The sequence below is a fragment of the Drosophila virilis genome, chromosome 5 (assembly GCF_030788295.1).
Source record: "Drosophila virilis strain 15010-1051.87 chromosome 5, Dvir_AGI_RSII-ME, whole genome shotgun sequence".
NCBI classification, from domain to species: Eukaryota; Metazoa; Arthropoda; class Insecta; order Diptera; family Drosophilidae; genus Drosophila; species Drosophila virilis.
This window is the reverse complement of record NC_091547.1, coordinates 21,339,193-21,359,612: the sequence shown is the minus strand read 5'-3', so window position 1 is coordinate 21,359,612 and position 20,420 is coordinate 21,339,193. Positions and strand designations below refer to the sequence as shown.

At 41.2% G+C, this 20,420-nt stretch overlaps 1 protein-coding gene and 1 long non-coding RNA gene across 4 annotated transcripts in view; one reads left to right on the top strand and one right to left on the bottom strand.

The window, feature by feature from the left end:
• The window catches only part of jing (AE binding protein 2 jing), a 193,473-nt gene that overhangs the window by 87,562 nt on the left and 85,491 nt on the right, over nucleotides 1-20,420 (top strand). The gene's annotated exons all lie outside the window — the stretch shown is intronic.
• Nucleotides 7,816-14,915, bottom strand: LOC26530982 (uncharacterized). Its single transcript, XR_001450240.3, has 3 exons — nucleotides 14,298-14,915; nucleotides 14,055-14,233; nucleotides 7,816-8,115 (listed from the first exon to the last, which is right to left on the bottom strand). It is a non-coding gene; the product is annotated as an uncharacterized lncRNA (long non-coding RNA).

Sequence of the window (20,420 nt, the reverse complement as noted above, 5' to 3'; positions counted from 1 at the left end):
GAGAGGAGAAGACCTCGTACCCTTCATCTAATATTTGAGGGTAATTTTGTATTGAGCTTTAAGCTTGCTTAGACTGGAAACTGCAAGTGACAGCTCTGCTGAAGCGGCGTCTCTTAAGTACATCAACATTTAAGATAAATCAAAGTTCTAGAGCCCACAGTACATAAATATACTTATAAGAATAGGTTTAAGGTTAAACTAAGAATAAGGAAAAAATACAAGTGCTTTGTTTACGGACAACTCATAAAGAGGAACAGAATATGATAGTAAACGGTATTAGCTAGGAGAGAGAGAGGGAGAGAGAGTTAGAGAGATAGAGATAAAAGAGAGAGAGAGAGAGAGAGAGAGAGAGAGAAAGAAAGAGAGATAATGAGAGAGAGTGGAATAATGGAAGGGCATGGAAGAGGGAGAGAAAGAGAGAGAGAGACAAAGTGGCACAGTAAAAAAAGATAGTGGACAAGGAAAAGCGATAGGTAGAGGGGGAGACAGAGTGGTGCAGATGGGGAAGGACTCTGGATTTGTTGTCCATATGTAGAACAGTCAATGGCTATATTTAATTCCCTTTTTGGTTCCTATGCGCAGCTGTTTCTATCGAACAATGAATCATATTCCTATTTTAGATAGTAATCTTAAATCTATTGCTCATTTTAAAACGTTTGAAGCATGCGGCGGTATTTCCGTGCGAAATCTTTTCCAACCGGCAACACTTTAAATATTTAATTACGTAATTCCCGTAATTCTCTGTCAGCCCTTTTGCCACTGTTTTGTGACTGCCTCAGCGGCTCGGCAAATTGTTGTTAAGCCCCACCACTGATTGGTCGACGTGAAGGGGGGAAAGGGGTTGGTGAAAAAAATTAAAAACAAAAAAGCGCTGTGAAAAGAGCTTTGATATTCTTTTGTTGGCCGCCAAAAGCCGGCAGTTTGCAGCATCAGCTTCCAGCTGCCAGTTGGCACAGGCAACATGCCTCAAGTGTTTGCGGCATCCACTGGCCCATGCCCCAAAAAGGATGAAATAACAGTGGCTGCGCCCACAATGCCTGCCACCCGACGAGCTCCAGAACCCTGCCCTACCGACCACTTCTGTTGCGCTCATATATTCGCAGCTGGCGCCTGCAGTTGGTAGCTCTCGACAGTGGACGCATTTGCATTTGACGCTATTCGGCGTGGTATGCGTAGAAAGCCAAAACAGTCTAGGCGGAGCCCCCAAACAAAAATATCCCCCGCGATCTCGCTTCCTCAGTTAACCCAGCTCCACGCCCCCTGCACAAACCATTACTTTAGTCTGCTTTCAGGCGCAAGAATTTCATTCATTCATTTCGCATTCACTCGCTTCTTCTGCTGCTATTTGCGTTAAAATGTGATTTTTCACTTGACTTTTTAATTATGCGGCAATGGCAGGCAACAACAACCGAGAACAACAACAACCAACAACAACAAACAAAATACACCTACTTGAGCGTTTGCCTTTGTCGAAAACGTGCCGCGGAATGAGCCCGCAGCTAACCGAAAAAACTTAAGCAGTAAATCTAAAAACATAGACGTTGCCACGGCGGGACGGCGAGAGGGGGACAGTTGCACGTAAGGAGGGGTTGGATTGAAGGTAAAGACCTTGCAGTATTTTGTATGCTTAGCCCATGGCTCGGGCTAGATTCTGTTGATTTTGCTTAGCTGGCAAATTGCTGCGATTGAGTTGATATATTTCGTGTGTAGCCAAGTGTGACCCGGGACACGGACGCGGCACTTGATTGGGATTGGTCTCGAGTCCAGAGTCTAGACTAAACAAATGAAATTACCTACAGCAGCAGCACACATCACACGCAAAAAACATAATTAAAGGCATTTTATATGTTAAGGGAATCTGATTTTTTATGAACTTTAAAACTTAAAGAAATGAAATACTCGAGAACTAAATACTTTGATTTATATGTGATAAAGGGACTATAATTCAATTAATTTCCAATCAGTCTAGCATATGGCTTTTAATAATTTTAGAAGAGATTTTTCCAAGTCACAAATTTTTAATAATTTTCTTCGTATTGCTCTTGGCTTGAAGATTATACCTAAAATTCGCCTAGTGAAATTGTAATCTATAGCTCCCCTAAATCGGCCTTCAAAAACCCGCACTACAATTTAAGCTCAACTGTTAACAATTATATTTAACATCGTTTTTATGCATTTTAACATTCCTTTGATGATCCAATCGAAAATATTGACAAATTTCAGTCAGAATTCAAATTTAGTTAATGCTTGGCAAGATTTTTTTTCTACCAAAATCGGAAGGACGTAAAACAGCTACCCCCCAAAAAAAGATACAGAGACTACTTAGATTTGTTCATTCATGTTAAATTTGCATACAAATGAGTGCATTCCGTGCAGAGACCCTTCCCTGACGTACTCACCCCCCAACCCTTCCCCCCTATTATTCAGACAAAACTTTTGGCTTGTCTCCTGTACGCACGGCCCTCATTTGTAGTCGCAGCTTCGGCTCTTTAGCTATGCCCCTTGTTTTGGTGTCTTTTATGCAAATGACTTAATTTAAAACATCAAATTTTGCACTTTACGCCGAACACCCAGTCCGTGTCCTCCGTTGCCCTGCCCCGAACCACTGACAAAAATATTCGCCAGTCGGCGACGAAAATGTTGAGGACGAGTCATTGGAAACATTTCAAATCATTATTATACCACTCACTGGCAGACAGACAGACGGGCATACACATTAGCAGAGTGAGGGGTGACTGGGTATGTCGTCAGCATCAAAATCATCATCATCATCATCGTCATAATCGTAATCATTATCGTTGTCTTCATTTTTATGAAGTGTCATTTTTGTATTACTTTTGCGCCTATAAAACAGTCGCCTAAACCCAAAAGGCGCACACACCCCTTTTCGTCAAACAGTCAAATCGACAGACAGACTGTTCAGTCATTCATTTCGCCACTCAGTCATACAATTGAGCTCAAGCATGAGCGCTGCTCGGCATTCTAAATACCCTATAAAGTCATCGCAAACCTGACTGCCTGTATGCTGTTTTGCTCCATTTATACCCTGTACTTGTTAAAATGGAAAGAAATAGTTTTATAGGACCATCCAGTCATATCCTTCATGTGGGGCCTAAAAGATAATACATTTTTTGCTGCTGAAGTATCTAGATGTTTCTTCTTCTTTATTTTCCATTAAGATAAATTATATGAATGATCAATATACATTTTCACAAAGCAAGCTCGTGGTTTCTAATTTTCCACTGAATGCAGGGTATATTTTAGTCGTAATGCCGTCCTGCTATTATTTTAAATATGTCTTTTACTTACCTACAAAGAACAAGAAAATTAATTGGAATACATTAACACGACTACAGGGTATTGTTTAGTTGAGCAGCTTGAACTTGGTTAGCTGCTCCTTTATTCTTATCAGCTGTACGCAATCATTTTTCTTTTTACTGGTTTCGCCTTTTACTCTCCCTTTTGCACGCTTCTTCACACTGCAAATTGTGCGCCCCTTTTCCATTTGTTTTTCCCCATTTGCTTTTCTTGCTGTTGCTGTTGTTGTTATTTTTCTCTGAATTTTTCATGCCGTGCATTTTGCCCGAAGAACTTGAGCGGAAAATTCTGGTAGCCTATTGTTGGCCTTGGGCGTGAAGGGTGAAGTACGCGGTTGATGATGGAGGGGTTATAAAGGCGAGGAGTATTTACGCGCAAACTTCGCCTGTTTTCCTTCGTTTGTTGTCCTTTTTTCTGTTGCAACAGACTGTGCGCCCCGGCGTATACTTAATAGCAGTTTAATTAAATTTAATTATGTTTTAATCGCATTCGCAATCGCCCAGCTAAGACGCAGATTCAGTTAAAAAAGGACAGCGAGTGGCTTAAATCTAGCACTGACTGCAGGCCGTGCAAATAATAAAATATATATAAATATTACTGTCCCGCCTCACTGTGCAACATGTCAAACAACTAGCACGTAAATGGCCGCCATTTGCTCGCTTGTCACAACATTTCCCCAACAACAACAACAACAACAACAACAAAGGCAATCATAAACATCATCATAATCGACACACACATAACACACACACACACACATGCGCGCATATATAGATAATGTTCATTTACAATATCAACATCAACAATTCCACCCACCGCCCGTTGACCGCACGCTCCGTTTGACCGGTTGGCGACCCACAAACCATTCAACATTTTGCTGCCCACTACTTGCCTATAAACCCCCCCCCCCCCCCCCCGCGCTTCCCTTCTGCGCCACGCCCTCCTCTTCCCCGCGCTTGTTGCCATTTATTGAGCCGTCCAGCTGTTGTCCAAGTTGTCCAGTCAGTCAGCTTTAGACATTTTTATGGTTTCATTGACATTTTTTTTTCCTGTTTTTGCCTTGTGGCCACAGCCCGCACTCAAAGCGTCTAGGAAATTGATATTGTAGATAAAATAGCACATAATAAATTATAGATAGGGTCCACTATACGTATATGTATTAAAGAATTCATTTAATTTGTTTAATGTAAATTGGGTGTTAATTGAAATTCGGCTTAATGTGCCTATTATTTTAATTGAAAAATATTCAAATTTATTTAATGTGAAAAGTGCTTCAAAAACTGGTTCATATTCATAATTCATAATTCATAATGAAATTTAATATGTCAGCAGCAGCAGCATAGTTTCATATTTTATTTATTTATTTTTGTAGATAAATGTGTAAAGCTTCACGACTTTTCAAATAGGTTGAAAAGTGGTGCAAAAATGGAGACAAATAAAATAATATATTTTAGATAGATAGACAATATTTTTGTTAAACTGGCTCAAGGTACGAGGTTCTGTTTTTCTATTTCCTTTTTGCATATTTTATATGCTTCAATAAATCAATTATTTGATCATTGAATATAGTCAGATATATTAAGAACGAATTTACAAAATTCGAATTATTTCCAAACGAACGCCGAACCAATTATCCAATGTGAGTTCATGAACCGCTTAAAGCTGGCTCAGCTCATGAACCTTAGTAAACGTCGACCAGTTAAAAGTTGGTGATATTAAGTAATTTGCGGGCATAGTTTAATAAATACTTGTCTCTACTTAAGAGCTAATTTATTAAGCCCAAATAAGCCTTTTGTTATAGTTTCGTTCCACTGTGCAGCTTAACGCATTTGGCTTGGCAATTTCTTGAGCATAAATTAAACGTTTTTTTTAACATTTTTGCTTTTTTATTTTCAAGTTGGCTGCAGCAGGCGAAGCGTGCGCTCGGCTCATGCAAATTAATCATATTGATTAACCAATTAATTGCCAAACATGTTTCGCTTTGCGCTCACAGATTTTCAATCAGAAATTAAAGCGAAATATAAATGAAAAGGCAGCGGCCAGAAAAACCAAGCCGAATCGAATTCCTCCGACTGCAAAACTGGAAATGATTTATGTTGCTTGACTCGGGGGCAGCCCCATTCAGGTGAGCCGCCGAGAAGAGCAGGGCGGGGGCAACTGTTTGGGCTGTCAATATCACACGCTTCGCAGTCCGGACGCTGATTATCGATAAACGATAATGAACTTGGAAGGTAGCCCGCGCCGTTGCTCGATTTGGCGGTTTTTTGGCGCGCTTTTGTGCAATCAAATGTAAAATGTGCTTCAAATTGACATTTAATTGGCTTAGAGGAACTGTGGGCAGAGGAGACGGTAGGCGGTAGGCACAAAAAGCGGGGGCTAGCAGAAGAAGTTTAGAAACTTTCAGTAAGTTGATACAGTTTGGTTAGCCGTTTGCCGTGCCTCTGCTTAATGATGATATATTTTATGGCTAGTCATTAGCCCACTCGGTTTAGGGCTTAAAAACCATTTGAGTAGGGTCAAGGTGACTGGACAACTTTATGTTTGTGGCCCAAAGGGTCTGCAAACGGAGTGAAAGAGAGAGCTGCAGAGCTAGAGAGAGTGAGTTCTAAGCAAGAGAAATAACAGCAATCAATCAGTTGCTCCGTTTCTAGACTCCTGCTCACAATATTACGACTTGGTGACGAAATACCTAGCGCATTAAAGAGAACAGCCCATAAAATAAACAGATACATATTTTGTTGAGGAGTATAGGCTCAGCTCTAAACTGTCCAGGTTGTAGAAGCATGCCGTAATACAGCCCTGTATCAGATATAAATTCATAGGAAATTCATAGGAAATACATAGAACCGGCAACAAATTCAAACCCTTCTGTTATTCAATTTCAAGTGTAATATTCTATTCATAAATATTCTTCAATTTATCAATCTTTATTTCAACATAATTTTTAATTTGAGTTGATAAAAAAAAGACCAACCGCTTTGATTAAAATCTAAGAATCTGTCTCTCTCCTCTCATTAATAAATTACAAGAATTTGTGTACGTTAAGTCTTTAGCATTCTCAATATAAGTACAAATTTTATTAGATTGAGTGCACGAAAACTCAAATTCATATAAAGTATAATCGGACTTTAAAAAATATGTAAGCTTTCTTCTCTTAATGAAACTTATTAAACTTTCAAGGTCCTTGTATAGAATTTAGATAAGGAATAATATTATTTTATTTGATTTTAGACGAGGAATTCTTTTATATTCTTTGAGCTCATTTTTACAAAAGTCTATCAACTGTTATTGACCAAGTTGCTGCAGTAATTTAATTACTTGAACCACCCTTTATTAAATACCATAATTTGATTAGCCTCGGGAGCACAGGACTGATCCTAACTAGGATCATCAAACTTCGCAAATCGCTTTGATTTAACTACTTTTCCCCTTTATCCATAACAAAAGATAAGCTTATTATTTGTGCAGTTATGCCTCTTTCAGCCATAACAATTTGCTATTGATGTTCTCCTCGTGCAATAAGTATGAATTTGCCGTAAATTGCGTGTCGGGCGCACAAAAACCCATATGCGAGAAATGAATATAATATGAGCCGAACTGAGACGGGCGGCGGCACCCTAAATCAACCCTCATTTATAAAGCTGGTTGCCCCTCTCTTGAACTCAGGGCGACTTTCAATTTCATAGCTGCCAGTCAACAGGCATTGTTCACATAATCCTGCAGCGACAACCAGTTCCCCTGTGCTTGGTTCCGAACAGGTTCCATTCCCTCCACCCTAACAAGAAATATTTTCAATTATAATTAATGCCGCTTAGATGGCAATGACAACTGCGGTCAGTAGGTTCAAAAAAGCGTAATAAGCTTTGCTCAACTTCCCATTCCCCCCGCTCCATTGCCTCGGTAAACACAATATTGTGTGTTGGTCGGCCGATATCAAAACCTTAATACCAATTAACTGCTTAAATTAAAGTTCAAAAAACGGCTGTCGGTACAATGCCTGGCCCTGTATATGGTCCAATCCATAACACAGCTGATTTACTTCTCCACGCGCCCAGCCCCTCCTCTTCTCTGATTTGCTCATTATCAATTTATGTGTTGCTTAAACCCCCCTCTCCGATATCAGCCGCCTCTCTCATCAACCCCGCCCACTTGGTTCGGCTGTCTGCCCTCATCATGCACATTGTTATGCGCCAGTGGCCAAATCTCTGGCCCCGGCTGACTGGACCCTAATCGCATTTCAATCATCGATGCCAGCCAATGGCAGCCAAAAGACGACAAGCCACCGGGCTCGAGGAGACTCAAACGCTCAGGGAAATCCTTTAGCGGACGTCACTCGCAGCGGGCCGTGTTTTTGGGTATCTCTCGGATTAGCTATTCATGTGGTATTCGAATTCTGATTCCTTTGCTGCCCTCTGATTCGTATTCGTATTCGTATTTGTATTCACGGCGTTCATTTTTTATGCAACAACAGTTTTTCCCTAGCCGAAAAAGGAAAAACGCGCCCAAAAAAGCAAAATAGATGAGCAGGAAAAGTTTGCTTTCCTTTTTCTTTAATGATTACATGCACTTTTTGCCTCTCTTTCCCCCACGCTATCTCTCTCTCTCTCTCTCTCTCTCGCTGTTTTTACATGCAACTTCTATTAGACAAGTCAAAGGCAAGTCCAAGCTGGCAACACTGTGTCCATGTCTTGACTCGCTCTCTCTCCCTCTCCCTTCGAGTCAGCCTCCGTTGTTGTCCTGTTTGGCAAGGACATAATGAACACAACTTCCGCTACTTCCGTGCGTCAACAAAAACATCTACAGGAAAATAGAAAAGACTAGTGAAAAAGAAAAAACTTATCCAAATGTACGAGAAGCATTGTGCAAATGACTTCTTTGAAGTCAAATGCTGATGAGACAGCATTTTGGCTGTGCAGGCAGCATGAAAAAGGATATATATATACACACAAAATACCCAGCGCAGGGTGAACACTGAATGGAGATCAAATGGCCGCATGAATAGTGTGTCCACTGCTATTTCTTTGGCTGTCAGATGCTGTTGTAGGGCCTTAAATACCCGGCTGCAGCTTCGTCATTTCATTGATTCGGCATATCTTAACCTAAGGAATCTTTCAATTGAACTCCAATCTCGTATCTTCAAACATCCAATTAACAGACTTCATATACACAATCTACCTCTCTGACTGCTCTTTTATTGCTGTTCGACTCTTTAGACAATTGCTGGAAACTGATCTTATTTCAAGCTATGCTTTTTATAGAAAACTACATTTTTAGATTTTCATTTTAAACCTCAACCATGGCAATTTCATAAAGAAGAAAACTTTACTACGTATATACGAAATTAGACGCCAAAGGCGAGCTGCATCTCCTTTGCTACCTAAACGATTAAAACTGTCAAATTACATGCCATTTTTCACACCGTCTACGACAGCAGCATTATAAATATAAATATGTATATTTATATATTTATATGTATATAACTCATCAACGGCAGCTGAGCGAAAACTAATTATCACCCCGTTAAACTCTTGGCTATCAATTTCAATAATTGGAATTTTCCACTGAGCTGAGGAGCAGAAAAAACAGCTTGAAACAACATAACAAAACAACCACAACTGTTATAATGCTGGAAAAGCTTAATAGTTGCCATAAAGAAAAACGCGTGCAAAAAAAAAAACTTATATTTAAAAAAGAGTAATCCGCAAGCTATTAAATTCTTATTTCGTAGAATGAAATTTCAAACTAAAAGCATTTGCGCCTGCGAGCGATGAAAGAAGTAGAAGATTTCTGGCCGGGAGAGGGGCAGGGCGACGTCAATTATGAGCCGGGTGGAGTGTTATATTATAGAAGGTGCCGTTAGTTGGAGACGATGTTGTCTGCGCTGGCAACTAACCAATTAGCAGCTTATTAGAATGCACACCAAAAAGTAATCCTTTGCAACAACAATTTGTAGACTTAAAATATTAAATTGCTAAAACTTAAAAACAGATTTCTCAGCAGAAAAAAAGAGGAGACAAAAAAAAACTTGCTCAACAGCCAGTTAGCCAGTCAGCCAGTCAGCCGGGTGGCCACAAGGAACTTGGCCAGCCAGCCAAGCAGGAGCTGGTGGAGTCCGGATGAGAGGAGGGTGCTCGGCATGGGGACACCGGCCAGGGGGGGAAGGGGGGGGGAGGTGCAGGGTTAGACGAAGCGACGCAATTGCAGACGAGACGCTGCCCTCGAGCTCTGCTCGGGTGAGTAAGTGGCCAAGGCACGAACCTGTGGCCATGTTTGCCATTAGGTTTTTTTTTGTGTGTGAGCCCGTTTGGTCTTTGGAACTGGAACTGGAACCATCGCCGTTCGCTTCAAGCGTAAAAAGTTAAACTTGAAAATTCTCTTCGAGTTGCCTTCTTGGAAATTGGCCCTGGACGCGGACATGGACATGAACAACAGCGCCAGGCCAGGCCAAGCGAATAAAGCGTAGACGCAGTCCATGGAATTGAAGTTGGAGCTGGAGTGCTGGGTAATGGCAGAGACCCGTTAAAAGTACTCCTTCGTCTGCGTCTAATACACGCCCGACTTGCCAAAACAAATTATAAGCCAAAGACATTCCTATGATTATAATGCCGTCTGCTGTCTGCTGTCTGTTGTGATGCAACTGAGGACGGGTTAGAAGCGGCGGGATATTTGAGACGTGCAGATGTTGTGTTCAAGTTGAACAGCCTAAAATTAGTTAGACTTTTCCGTTTCCTACGAAAAGAATATATTATGGAAATTCTAATGTACTCTAAATATTCTAAGTGAAATGTTGCCTTAAGAAATGTGTGTTATCCTTTGCCAAGTCCGCAGGAGTATCAAAGTTTTGCTATTACTAACACCAATAAATTAACGTATATGTTAATTAACATTACACTCGATGTTAATTTGCCAAACCACCTTTTAAAGTAGTAAAGCCCTTTACATTTTTACATATTGCTCTCTCTTATTGACAAACAGCCTTAAGTTATAAATTGTATAGTCCTTTTACTTGGGTTTTATGATTTGGCTTGTTATTTTATATTTATCATCTGATCTGATCTACTTATACTTCTTGACTTTTACTGTACACATTATTTGTTATTTAACTTAGAACATCATATTCATATGTGACTTGTATGATTGCTGCTGCTCTAAAGATCAGAGACAAAGAAAATTAAAGTCCCATTGATGTCACTATCTATGCCTAATTTGTATGTTGCCAACACAGACTTCATGTATGCCAGACTCTGACTTTAGTATGCGTGTTGACAAAGCGACTTAATTACTCTATATACACAGGCACACAGACGCATACTCATAATAAACTACAGTGCTGTGCAAAAGTATGCAACTATGAATGCGATTTGGTTAGTGTTGGGCATTGCCCGAAAGGATAAACCAATTAAACTGAGTCCAAAACCCAGAGAGACACGACTGTCTGACAATTCAAACAACAGAATTCAACTAACCAACAATGAAAACCTCAAAAATCCTGCTGCCGGCAATATCTAGTGCCATGACTACAAAATACAGGACACCCTCCTGCCCAGTTGCCCAACCAAAGCCTGACAGTTCCTGTGAGCTGTGCCAGAATTGAAAGTTGTTGGGTTGGCATGACTGCATATTTCGACATTTATGTGGTCGTCATTGGGTGTCGTTTGTGTCGTTGATTTCTTGCTTAAGCGTCGCGCGATTCAATTTCAAATCCTGAACACATTTCCACGAGTGGCTGACTACAGGATGCCCAGAGACCAGGGCACGAGAGTTGAGGTTTGAGGGTTGCGGATCGAGGGTAGAGAGTTGGGCACCAAACCGGGCAGCTAACAATGTTATCTCGTAATTTTACACGTCGATGATTTCAGGCGAATGAGTTTGATTCGATTGTCTCAAGTTTTTTGCAATTGTTGGAAGCACCAATCCACAGAAAGGATGCGCCACAAACTACAACAACAACAGTTACAACTACAACAATGTGGTGCACGCTGGTGACGACGCCTTTGACATGCTTTTGACAGCCAAACACCGCCCGCTGCGCCCCAATCAAAGCACCCAGAACTCGCAGTAGTCGCAGCAGTGGCAGCAGAAGGACATCTGGCTGCTGCCGTGACAGGCAACACAAGGCAACCCCCATGTTGCATGTTGCCACTGTCCCGCGCCGGGTCTCAACAGACTCGAGACCTACTACTCCACGCCCCTTGAAACTCGGCAGCTCGTCGTGTGCTGCTGCAATAAATTGTTCAAATGCAAGAGCCCAAATGCTTAGACTATTGGAAAAAGGGTTTCATCTAGCGCCAGCCAAAAAACCCAAAATACAGTCCCGCCAACACCTGCCCTGCCCTGCCCCGCTCTGCCCTGCCCACAAGTTAGCCCCCAAAAAATTGTTAGACGGTATTTGAATGACATGCAGAGTTGTCGCCCCGTTCGAAGCTTGCTGCAAATAATTTCAAATGTTTCTCTCGCTTTTTTGTTCAGCTGTAAAATTAACAGAGATAAGGCACAAAAAAAAGCTAAATGTGTGAAGACAGAAGAAGCTTATTTATTTTTATTATTATTGAGTAAAAGTCATCAAATCCGCTTGAAAATTACTCTTCCAAGAAACTTTTCTTAGTTTCATACAGAAAAATTGAAAAGAAAATAATGATTAATGAGATATAAAACCATTATTAAAATAATTAAAATAACATAGATCAATTATTTAGATTTCTGAAAATTAATTCAAGAAACATTGAAGAAATGTATAGATCAAATAGTTTAGATTAAAGAGTATTCTGATGAAAGGAAAGGAATAATATGAAAGAAATAAAACGGTTTAATAATATATAACAGTTGTTAGAAGGAATACATATATTTGAATTTATTCCATCTATACAGATATATATAAACCTAGAAAGAAAATATTCGCATTGGTTAACATCTCAAATCCTAAAGTACAACCAATTTTAAGTACTAGCCAGAATATAGGCCTCTTAACGCTAGTACCCCGTTATAATCGATGGCAAATCTAGCCGAAAAACAGCTAAAAATATCAGCACAACTGCTTAGCTAACGTGTCCATGCGCGTCCTTTCATTGTCGTGGTAATCAAATAAAAATCAATGGCTTGTGAAATTCAAATTGTGACTGCGACGAGTGCGCGGAGTGCGATTCGCGGTGGAGACTTTGTCTAAAATTCTCTAAAAAAAAACAGAAAAGAGAACCCTTGTCCCATGCCCCGCCGCTCACACCACACGGCTGTGAAACTCATTTCTTGGAGTGCTTCAAGGCGAACGCGTCTGCATCACGTGCCCAATTCTCATTTGCCGTTAGCATTCGAAATCGTTGAAGTTAATGATCTGATGCAGTCTGGCACACAACTATCTATAAGCCCTTAGCCCGGCCAACTAAATCAACTGTCATTAGAGTCACTTTGACGGCGCCCAGCTGGCCAAAAGTCAGCGGTGGGTTGCGAAGGGAGAGAGGTGTGTGGGTAGAGGGTCTGTGCCGGGGACTGAAACAAGTTGAAAGTTTTATCCAAGTCTGTGCATAAATTAATTCTTAAATAGCAATACGATTTCAAGTGGTTCGCTTTGGTGTGATGGTTAATTATTTGGGCTGGCGTTGCTTACGTTCAAATGATCAGAAATGTTCGAACAATTGCAATTACTTTATAAGACATGGGCGTGGCATTAAAATAGCAGAATGTTAGCTGTTTGTGGTTAGTGAAGAATTTAGAGGGAAGGCTATTCTTGTGTAAATCTAATAATAAGATATAGAATAGGATATTACTATTGTTAGTTCTTTTTAGAATACACTGCTTTTCAGCTTACATTCACTTTGCAAGCAACTTGCCTTATTTACTCAATGTAAGTTAGACCTGTTATACAAGCTCTTTCTCTCCCTCTTTACTATACTATAACATACACTTTACAATCAACTTACTTTGTTAGGTACTCACCTTACCTAGAAACACACCCCCTGCTTTCTTTTTTAACTTTTCCTCTCTGTCTCTGCCTTATGAGACATGAACTTTATCGCGGGCTTCTTTTGAAATAAATAGAAAAATTCAAATAAAAGCTCTCATGCTCATGTTAGTTCCTCCGGTCAATTTATTTGTGACAAGGCACAGGCACACGCTCGTTTTGTCACTTTAAAGGAAAAGGAATTAGAATTGTTTGGGATTTAAATACCAACCCCCGCATCGCTGACACTTTTTATCAATTTGGTGTTTCCTTCCGGCTAAGCCCATTTCCTTAGAAACAAACAAGAAATTAACTTCATATGTTTGGGGCAGCGATGCGCAAAGCTAAACCACAGCAACGCTAAGCAATACCCTCGGCAGCTGTGCGCATTCCCCAGCGGCGTTCAGTGCCCATCCAACCACCGAACCACCCAACCACCGAACCACGGAACCACCTGCAGCTACACTTTTTAGCCCTCCTTCAGGCAGTTCACATTTCTTTAACAATTTATTTTTTATTAAATGACAAATACTTGGCCATAGCTCACGCTGCAGGCGAACGTTGACATTTGCTGGTGTGGGGGGTGTGCGTTTCGGGTATTAGCTTACAATCCACCAACCCACGCCACCAACCAACCCATCCCCTCTCCCTTGCCAAGGGCAGCGATTGTCACCCTCTCTGCCCGTCAACCCAACTAAGCCGTGTGTAATAATTATGCTAACGACTGTCAATTGCGATGGGGGGAGCTGCTGGCGCGGGGTGCACGGGGCTATTGTAAATTGAATAGAACAGTGATACGAACCGCAAGATAAAGCCAAGATCCCAAACGTCTTGGAAGGGTTGCGCCTTTTCCCTTTACCCTCTACTCCTTTGTCCTTTTTTGGCTTTGTCTCAAACCAAAAACGCGCGCGGCGCTTTCCCAAGACGTGCCTGGCGATAGTTTTGCCGCCCCTCGGAACGCATAGACCTCAAATCACAGCCCTTTTATTTGGAAATTAAGCTTGCTTTGGCTTTTCACAGTCAATTGACTTTTGAGCAAACTTACCCCCCTCGTACACACATATTGAGCCTCAGCCCCTGCCCCAAAACGATTGCAACAGTTATTTGCTTGTTGTCAACTTTTCGCACACACACACAAAATCAACGGGTTGCTGAACATGTATTCGAATTGGAATTGGAAGTGGAACGAATCGGTAACTTCCATTAGTTGCAGGCACATTCGAGAGCAGCCCGAATCTTGGAGTCCATTTTTAAATCCGACTCCAACTCTAACTTTGATTCCATCTCGCGCTTGAGTTGCGAGCTCAGTTCCGTTTCTGTCTGCTCGAGCTGTTTATGGCTTGACTCTTTGCCCTTCTGCTGGCCACATTTTAAGTGTTTTGTTCTGGTTGTTGTTGCTGTTGACGCATCGCTGTCTGCGCCTTTGAAGAAACTGCCGCGGCCACGCCGGTCTGCCGGTCCATCAACCCCCTCTTGGCCCATTCGGTAGCAACTTTGCATTAAGATTATGTAAATTTTTGGCACTCAGCGTGAAAAAAAACACTTGAAAATGCGCGTGTTTCTGGCAGTTTTCAAGACCAAAAGCCCCCAGACTTTAGCAAATATAGAAAAAATGAAAATTTCGAATGCTTTGACGTCTTAAAATTTACCAGGGAAAATGACTTTAAGTTTATGCCATAAGTAAAATTCGTTCTAATAATTAATAAAACCTACCTGCATAAGGTAAACGCGAACGTCAAGCCCTAAAGTTTTAATTAAAATAATAAAATTAATGTGAGCACAAAGTTTTTGGGTACCTACTGTGAAAAGCTGAGCTTACTGACTTTAATGTTTAGTCGCTCATCAGTTATTCAATTAGTGAGACAATCAACAGTCGGTCCGTCCTTCAGTCCATCAATCAGTCAGTTAATAAGAATGTGAATCAACTATAAGCCGTAAGTCAGACAGCAAATCAGCCAATTAGTCAGTGGATAAATGAATTCACTCATTTAGTAAATTAGTCCATCATTAGTCCATCAATCAGTCAGTCTATCAATTAGTCAATTAGGAAGTCAATCAAAAATCAACAATCAGCCAGTCCATCAATTATTGAATAAACAGTCAATCAATCAGTCAGTCGTTCTATCAGTAAGTCAGTCAATCAGACATTCGGCCAATCAGTTAGTCACTCAATTCGACAGTCAATGAGTCATTCTATGATTCAGTCAGTCAATCAGTGTATCAGTTAGTTAATAATTCCATCAAACAATTAGTCGCTCAATCCGGCAGTCTGTTAATCAGACACTTAAACAGTCAGTCAAATAGTCAATCTGTCTTTCGATCAGTGAATCAGTCACCCAGTTAGAAAGGACAAACATTATCATTTATTTCTATCCAGTATACCAAATTGTGAATATTTTTTGTTGTGCCAACATTTAAATATTCAATAAATAAATTTGAACAGCTTTTGTCTGCAACTTATCACGAAGACTTTAAATACTTTTCCCGCAAATTGCTTTACATTCATAGCATACACAATATACTTAAAAATCATTTTTCTCTCTATTAATTAAAACTGCCAGCCAAAGGTAAAAGTCAAAGTCAATGTCAAACCCTGAAGTTCCAGTCCCAAAAAAGAAAGGAAACGAAAAAAAAAAAACACAGTGTAAAGGAACCCTTTCGTTGTTCGTTTTTAAGTTTTGTGCGTTTAATTTGCTGTCATTTTCACTTTTCCTTGCTGGTCGCTTACATTTATCAGCATCGGCCAGTCAGGTCCCAGCTCATGCTGCTCGCAATGAAAAAACTGGCCTTTGTCAACACTGTCAGGCACTCACACACTCACACCCTCAAACAGGCACACACGAACACACACCCAAAGCTAAGACTGGAAAAAGTTTTGTACCTCTGCCAACTGTAAGTAAAATGTTTGGTCATAGTTTTCTCTTGTTTCTAACCCTTCACTTCAGGCGGGAGCAGGAGCAAGTCCTGCCCACCAACCAGGAACAAGCATAAGGAAATTTATTTGTTGCCCGCACGGCCCATGACATGAGTGTAAGTAACTCAGACGGGCAGAGCCAGACATGTTAGGGCGAAGAGAAGGGTGCTCGGTCCAAAATAGTTGCAACATTTCAGCAATTATATTTATAGAGCATGTGCGAGTGTGTGTGTGTGTGTGTGCGTGTGTGTGTGTGTGAGGGGACACGCTCTCGACAAGTTGTGTGAGGGCAATCAAAAATTAGCCACTGCCTATGCCAAAAAGTTTATGTCTTGAGCGAGGGGGGAGCTTGGAGAGTTTATAGTGCGTACCCAAGTAAATGTTGCGACCAAGAAAAGGGCAAAGAGAACGTTTCTAGCCAGAAACTCAGAAATTTAAGTATTTTCCAAGGTAGAACATATTAGAAATCAGAAATCAGATCAACAGAAACAACAGAACAGAAATATTTGCTATGTCCATAAAGTTAAATTAAGAAAGTAATAGTAATATCATCAATATAATATAATAACAACTTTAACAAGCTTTAACAACTCAGCAAAACACTCTGAAACCTGGTCAAGATAGAAGGCATAAAAGTTAAGAAAACTTAATACAAATTATATAAACTTCTACTTAACCAAATTATATTATATCAAAAAAATCAGACTAGAGTTAACCAACAAATCTTCAACTGAGAGGCATCCACTCTCTTTGAGAACCTACTACTACTATTTAGGCTCTTTGCGCTCGCTTCAAACTTGCTCAAAGCTAAATTTACAAAGAATTTGAGAATATGTTAAAGGCTTCTGCGAAAAATGCTGGAAATCTTAAAAAAATAATTTTTAAAAAAATCTTTAAGCTGGCATAGAATGAAAATTAAAGACTCAAGACTACCATTCCCTCGAGTGCTCAAAAATTTAGCACAAAATTCAGAGCCAGCTTAAAACATAAGAAAAATTCTATGCCAATTGTTCCGTTTTTTCTGTTTTGAGTGTGCATTGCATCCTTTGTCTTTCAAGTAATCCCCCAAGAGCTGGCAGCCAAAATATGCAAAATGAACTAGTTCTTATGGATGTCACCGTATTTTGTCTAACCCATTTGCACTCTCCACTCGCTAATGCACTGTGCCCGAGCCCGAAACTGGGCTTAGCTCCAAGCCAGCCACAGAAGACTTTGACTTTAGCACGTGCCGCTGCCACTGACAAAGTTGTGCGAGTGACAGGCTGACAGCCCAGTCAAAACTACCCACACAGACGGTGGCAACGGTGGCAACACCACGACTCGCAACCAGTCCAAATGCTACTTAACACTCTTTCAAAAAAAAAAAATAAATCTGAAAACGGGGGTATTTGAGACAAGCAGAAGCTTCAATACCCTATAGAAACATGCAATCGCTGAGGTTGGTCAAGATATCTTGTAAAACAGAAAAGTTAAACATATACAAGCTGTTTTTTCAAGAGAGTCTGCCATTAGCATATACTAATCTGTTTTGTGTGGATAAGGGAGAATTATGATAATTTGAAGACAGTTATATGATATGGAGGTCCGATGATGATCAGATTTTCTCATAAGTACAAGTTTGGTCAAGAAATCTTGTAAACAATTTTTGCACCTCAAAATTTATGTTTCCACTGATGATGAATATTATAAGATGTCATGTCATGCATGAGCTTATATTTCGATTAATAAATCAATGGTGTAAGTAAGTTATAGTGCTTCAATCAATTAATAGCATGTGTACTGCTAAATCGACTTGACTGCTGATACTGATATATGTAGGCTCCTTCCATGTGTTACACATTTCATAAGATAAGTATAATACCCTTCCACGTGGGTATACATAAAAAGAGTTCAGGCTAAAAACAAAAAAAAAAACAAAAAAGAATCCACAAGAAAAGAAAAAGAAAAAACCGCAGACATGTTGTGTTGTTGGTTGCCTGGAAAAGGCAGCCTGAAAGAAAATGAAATTTGCTAAAGCAATGCAAGAGGATGGTGCTGGAGGAGGGGGGGATGGGAAGTAGTGTAGCTCCTGCTACAGCTCAGCTGTTTGTGTGGCACTCCGGCTGCTGCTGCTTGTTGTTGTCCCCAAATGGCATTTAGCATTTGACTTAAACGCGGCTGCTGCTCCTGACTAGCGGCTGTGGCAAGTTTGTCAAGCAGCAGTGCAAAGGTGGAGGAGTGGGGGGCGGAGGCAGCAGCGACAACCTGCTGAGTTAAAGCCAGAGACCAGGCAACATATGTTTGCAGAGTGTATGTGTGTGTGTGTGTGTGTGTGTGTGTGCGTGTGTGTTTGCTTGTGATTTCATGTTAAGAACGTCTGATACCCTTTACAGCATGCTCAGACTTGCCCTGCCGCTGCCCCTCTGCATGCCCCTTGTCTTGGTGCGCTCCTCTTGGTTTTGCTCTTTGTTTGCACTGGCTGGCCACAGACTACCCACTCCACTGGCAAAACCGCCTCCCCGCCCGGACTGCCACCACTTTGCAGCAGTCAGGCAACTATTAAGTCACATGTTTGTCTCTCTTCTACCCGACTTTTGAGTTATGACTTTTTGGGTCGGAGGCATCCTTTGGAGCCAAGTCGGAAACCCAGTTTAACCTGAATTTCCACATTAGTTTCTTTAGAGGCGTGTCGTGGCAAGGCAAGGCGAGGCGAGTGAAGTCGAGACATTGCAGCACGTCGCGTTGCGTCTCTCTTTTGCCTTTTGGCTTTATTTGCCTTTGTTTTTATAGCCTTTTTCTGCCAGGTAAACAATATGTGTGCAGCAGCTTGTGGCAGTTGCTGCAAGTCAAACGTGCAACATCATATGGTCCAGTGGCAAAGGCCTCTTGCTCTGTATGTCTGTGTGTATGTGTGTGCGTGTGTGTGTGTGTGGGCAGTTGCCACTGACTCATCTACTGACTGGCTGCTGCCAGGCTCAGCTTCATTATGCGCCTGTTGCCTCTCGCCGCCTGTCACTTGCCCCTTGTCTGCTGGATTCAGCCACCCGCCTCTCACCTGTTGCCATTCTCCATTATTTGTCTCTTTGTTCTGAGCTTCAGCATGGGGCGCTTCTTTGCTTTATTACTTTGGCCTGCGGGCAGTGTTGCAACAAAAGGATTTCTTATTTATAAGGCGACGTTTGCTACGTGCCACAGCTGCGCGGCACAGGCCCAACTATGCGACGCACTGTGACACAATATGACAGCGTAGAACTTTTTGAGTTTCATTTGATGCTCTGACAAGACGCTAGACGCAAGAGGCATGGCATGGCAGCGGCATGTGGCAGCAACGACATCGTTAGCTTTCATTAGTCAAGGGCCGCACAGAGTCTAGACTCGCGCTTGGCTGGCACTTTTAGCAGCCAGTTTTATCTATTAGACATAATTTACACGATTTAACTAACTTTATCTGCTGCAACACACACGCACACCTTTACACTCAAGTTTTAACTTTTTCTCTCTTTCTTTCTCTCTCTCTTTTGCAGGTAAGTCGACAACAGCTCGCTGGCGGCAGGTCTTAACTTCAATTAGTCGTAAGTGCTGAACCAAAGGCAAGTAGCACTTGCCACTCTCGAACCCGCACACAACTTGCCACTAGCAGTGGCAACATCTTCCGCACTCCTCCTCCTCCTTCTCCTCCTCCTCCACCACCCAACTCTAGCTCCCTGCCTCCATCTACAGAGCAACCCCTTTTGGTTTCAGCGTCTCGCCAAAAGCTTCGCACGCTTTTCGCGTATATTTTATGTTTTATCCTCGTGAATGCCAAAGACGCGACCAAAGTTGTGCTAACTTCCTTGTGTGTGTTTGTGTGTGTGTGTGTATGTGTGTGTGTGTGCCACACGTTCCACACGCCAAACTCTGCCATCTCTGGTGCTTAAAATTGTTTTTAAAGCTGTTTCGACTGCATCTTTGAGTTTGTTATCTTTGTTGTTGTTATTGTTGCCACCGAAAAGTAGGCAATAATTATGTGCTGCCATTCGGTGAGGGCGTGTTTTCAACTAAGTTGAGCACTTTTTTTGGGGGCGTGGCAGCGCACATAGTCGCCTTGCGGCTTTACCTACGTGAGTGCTTGTGTGTGTGGGATGCAAGGATTAGGGCGCAACTGTACTGAAAAATAATATGAAATAAGTATAAGAAATAGATATATAAACTTAAAGTAAAAATTCCCTAAAATTATTTTTAAGTTATTAGCAGCAAAATAAAAAGCTTTATGAAAATCGAACAATTTCAAATTAT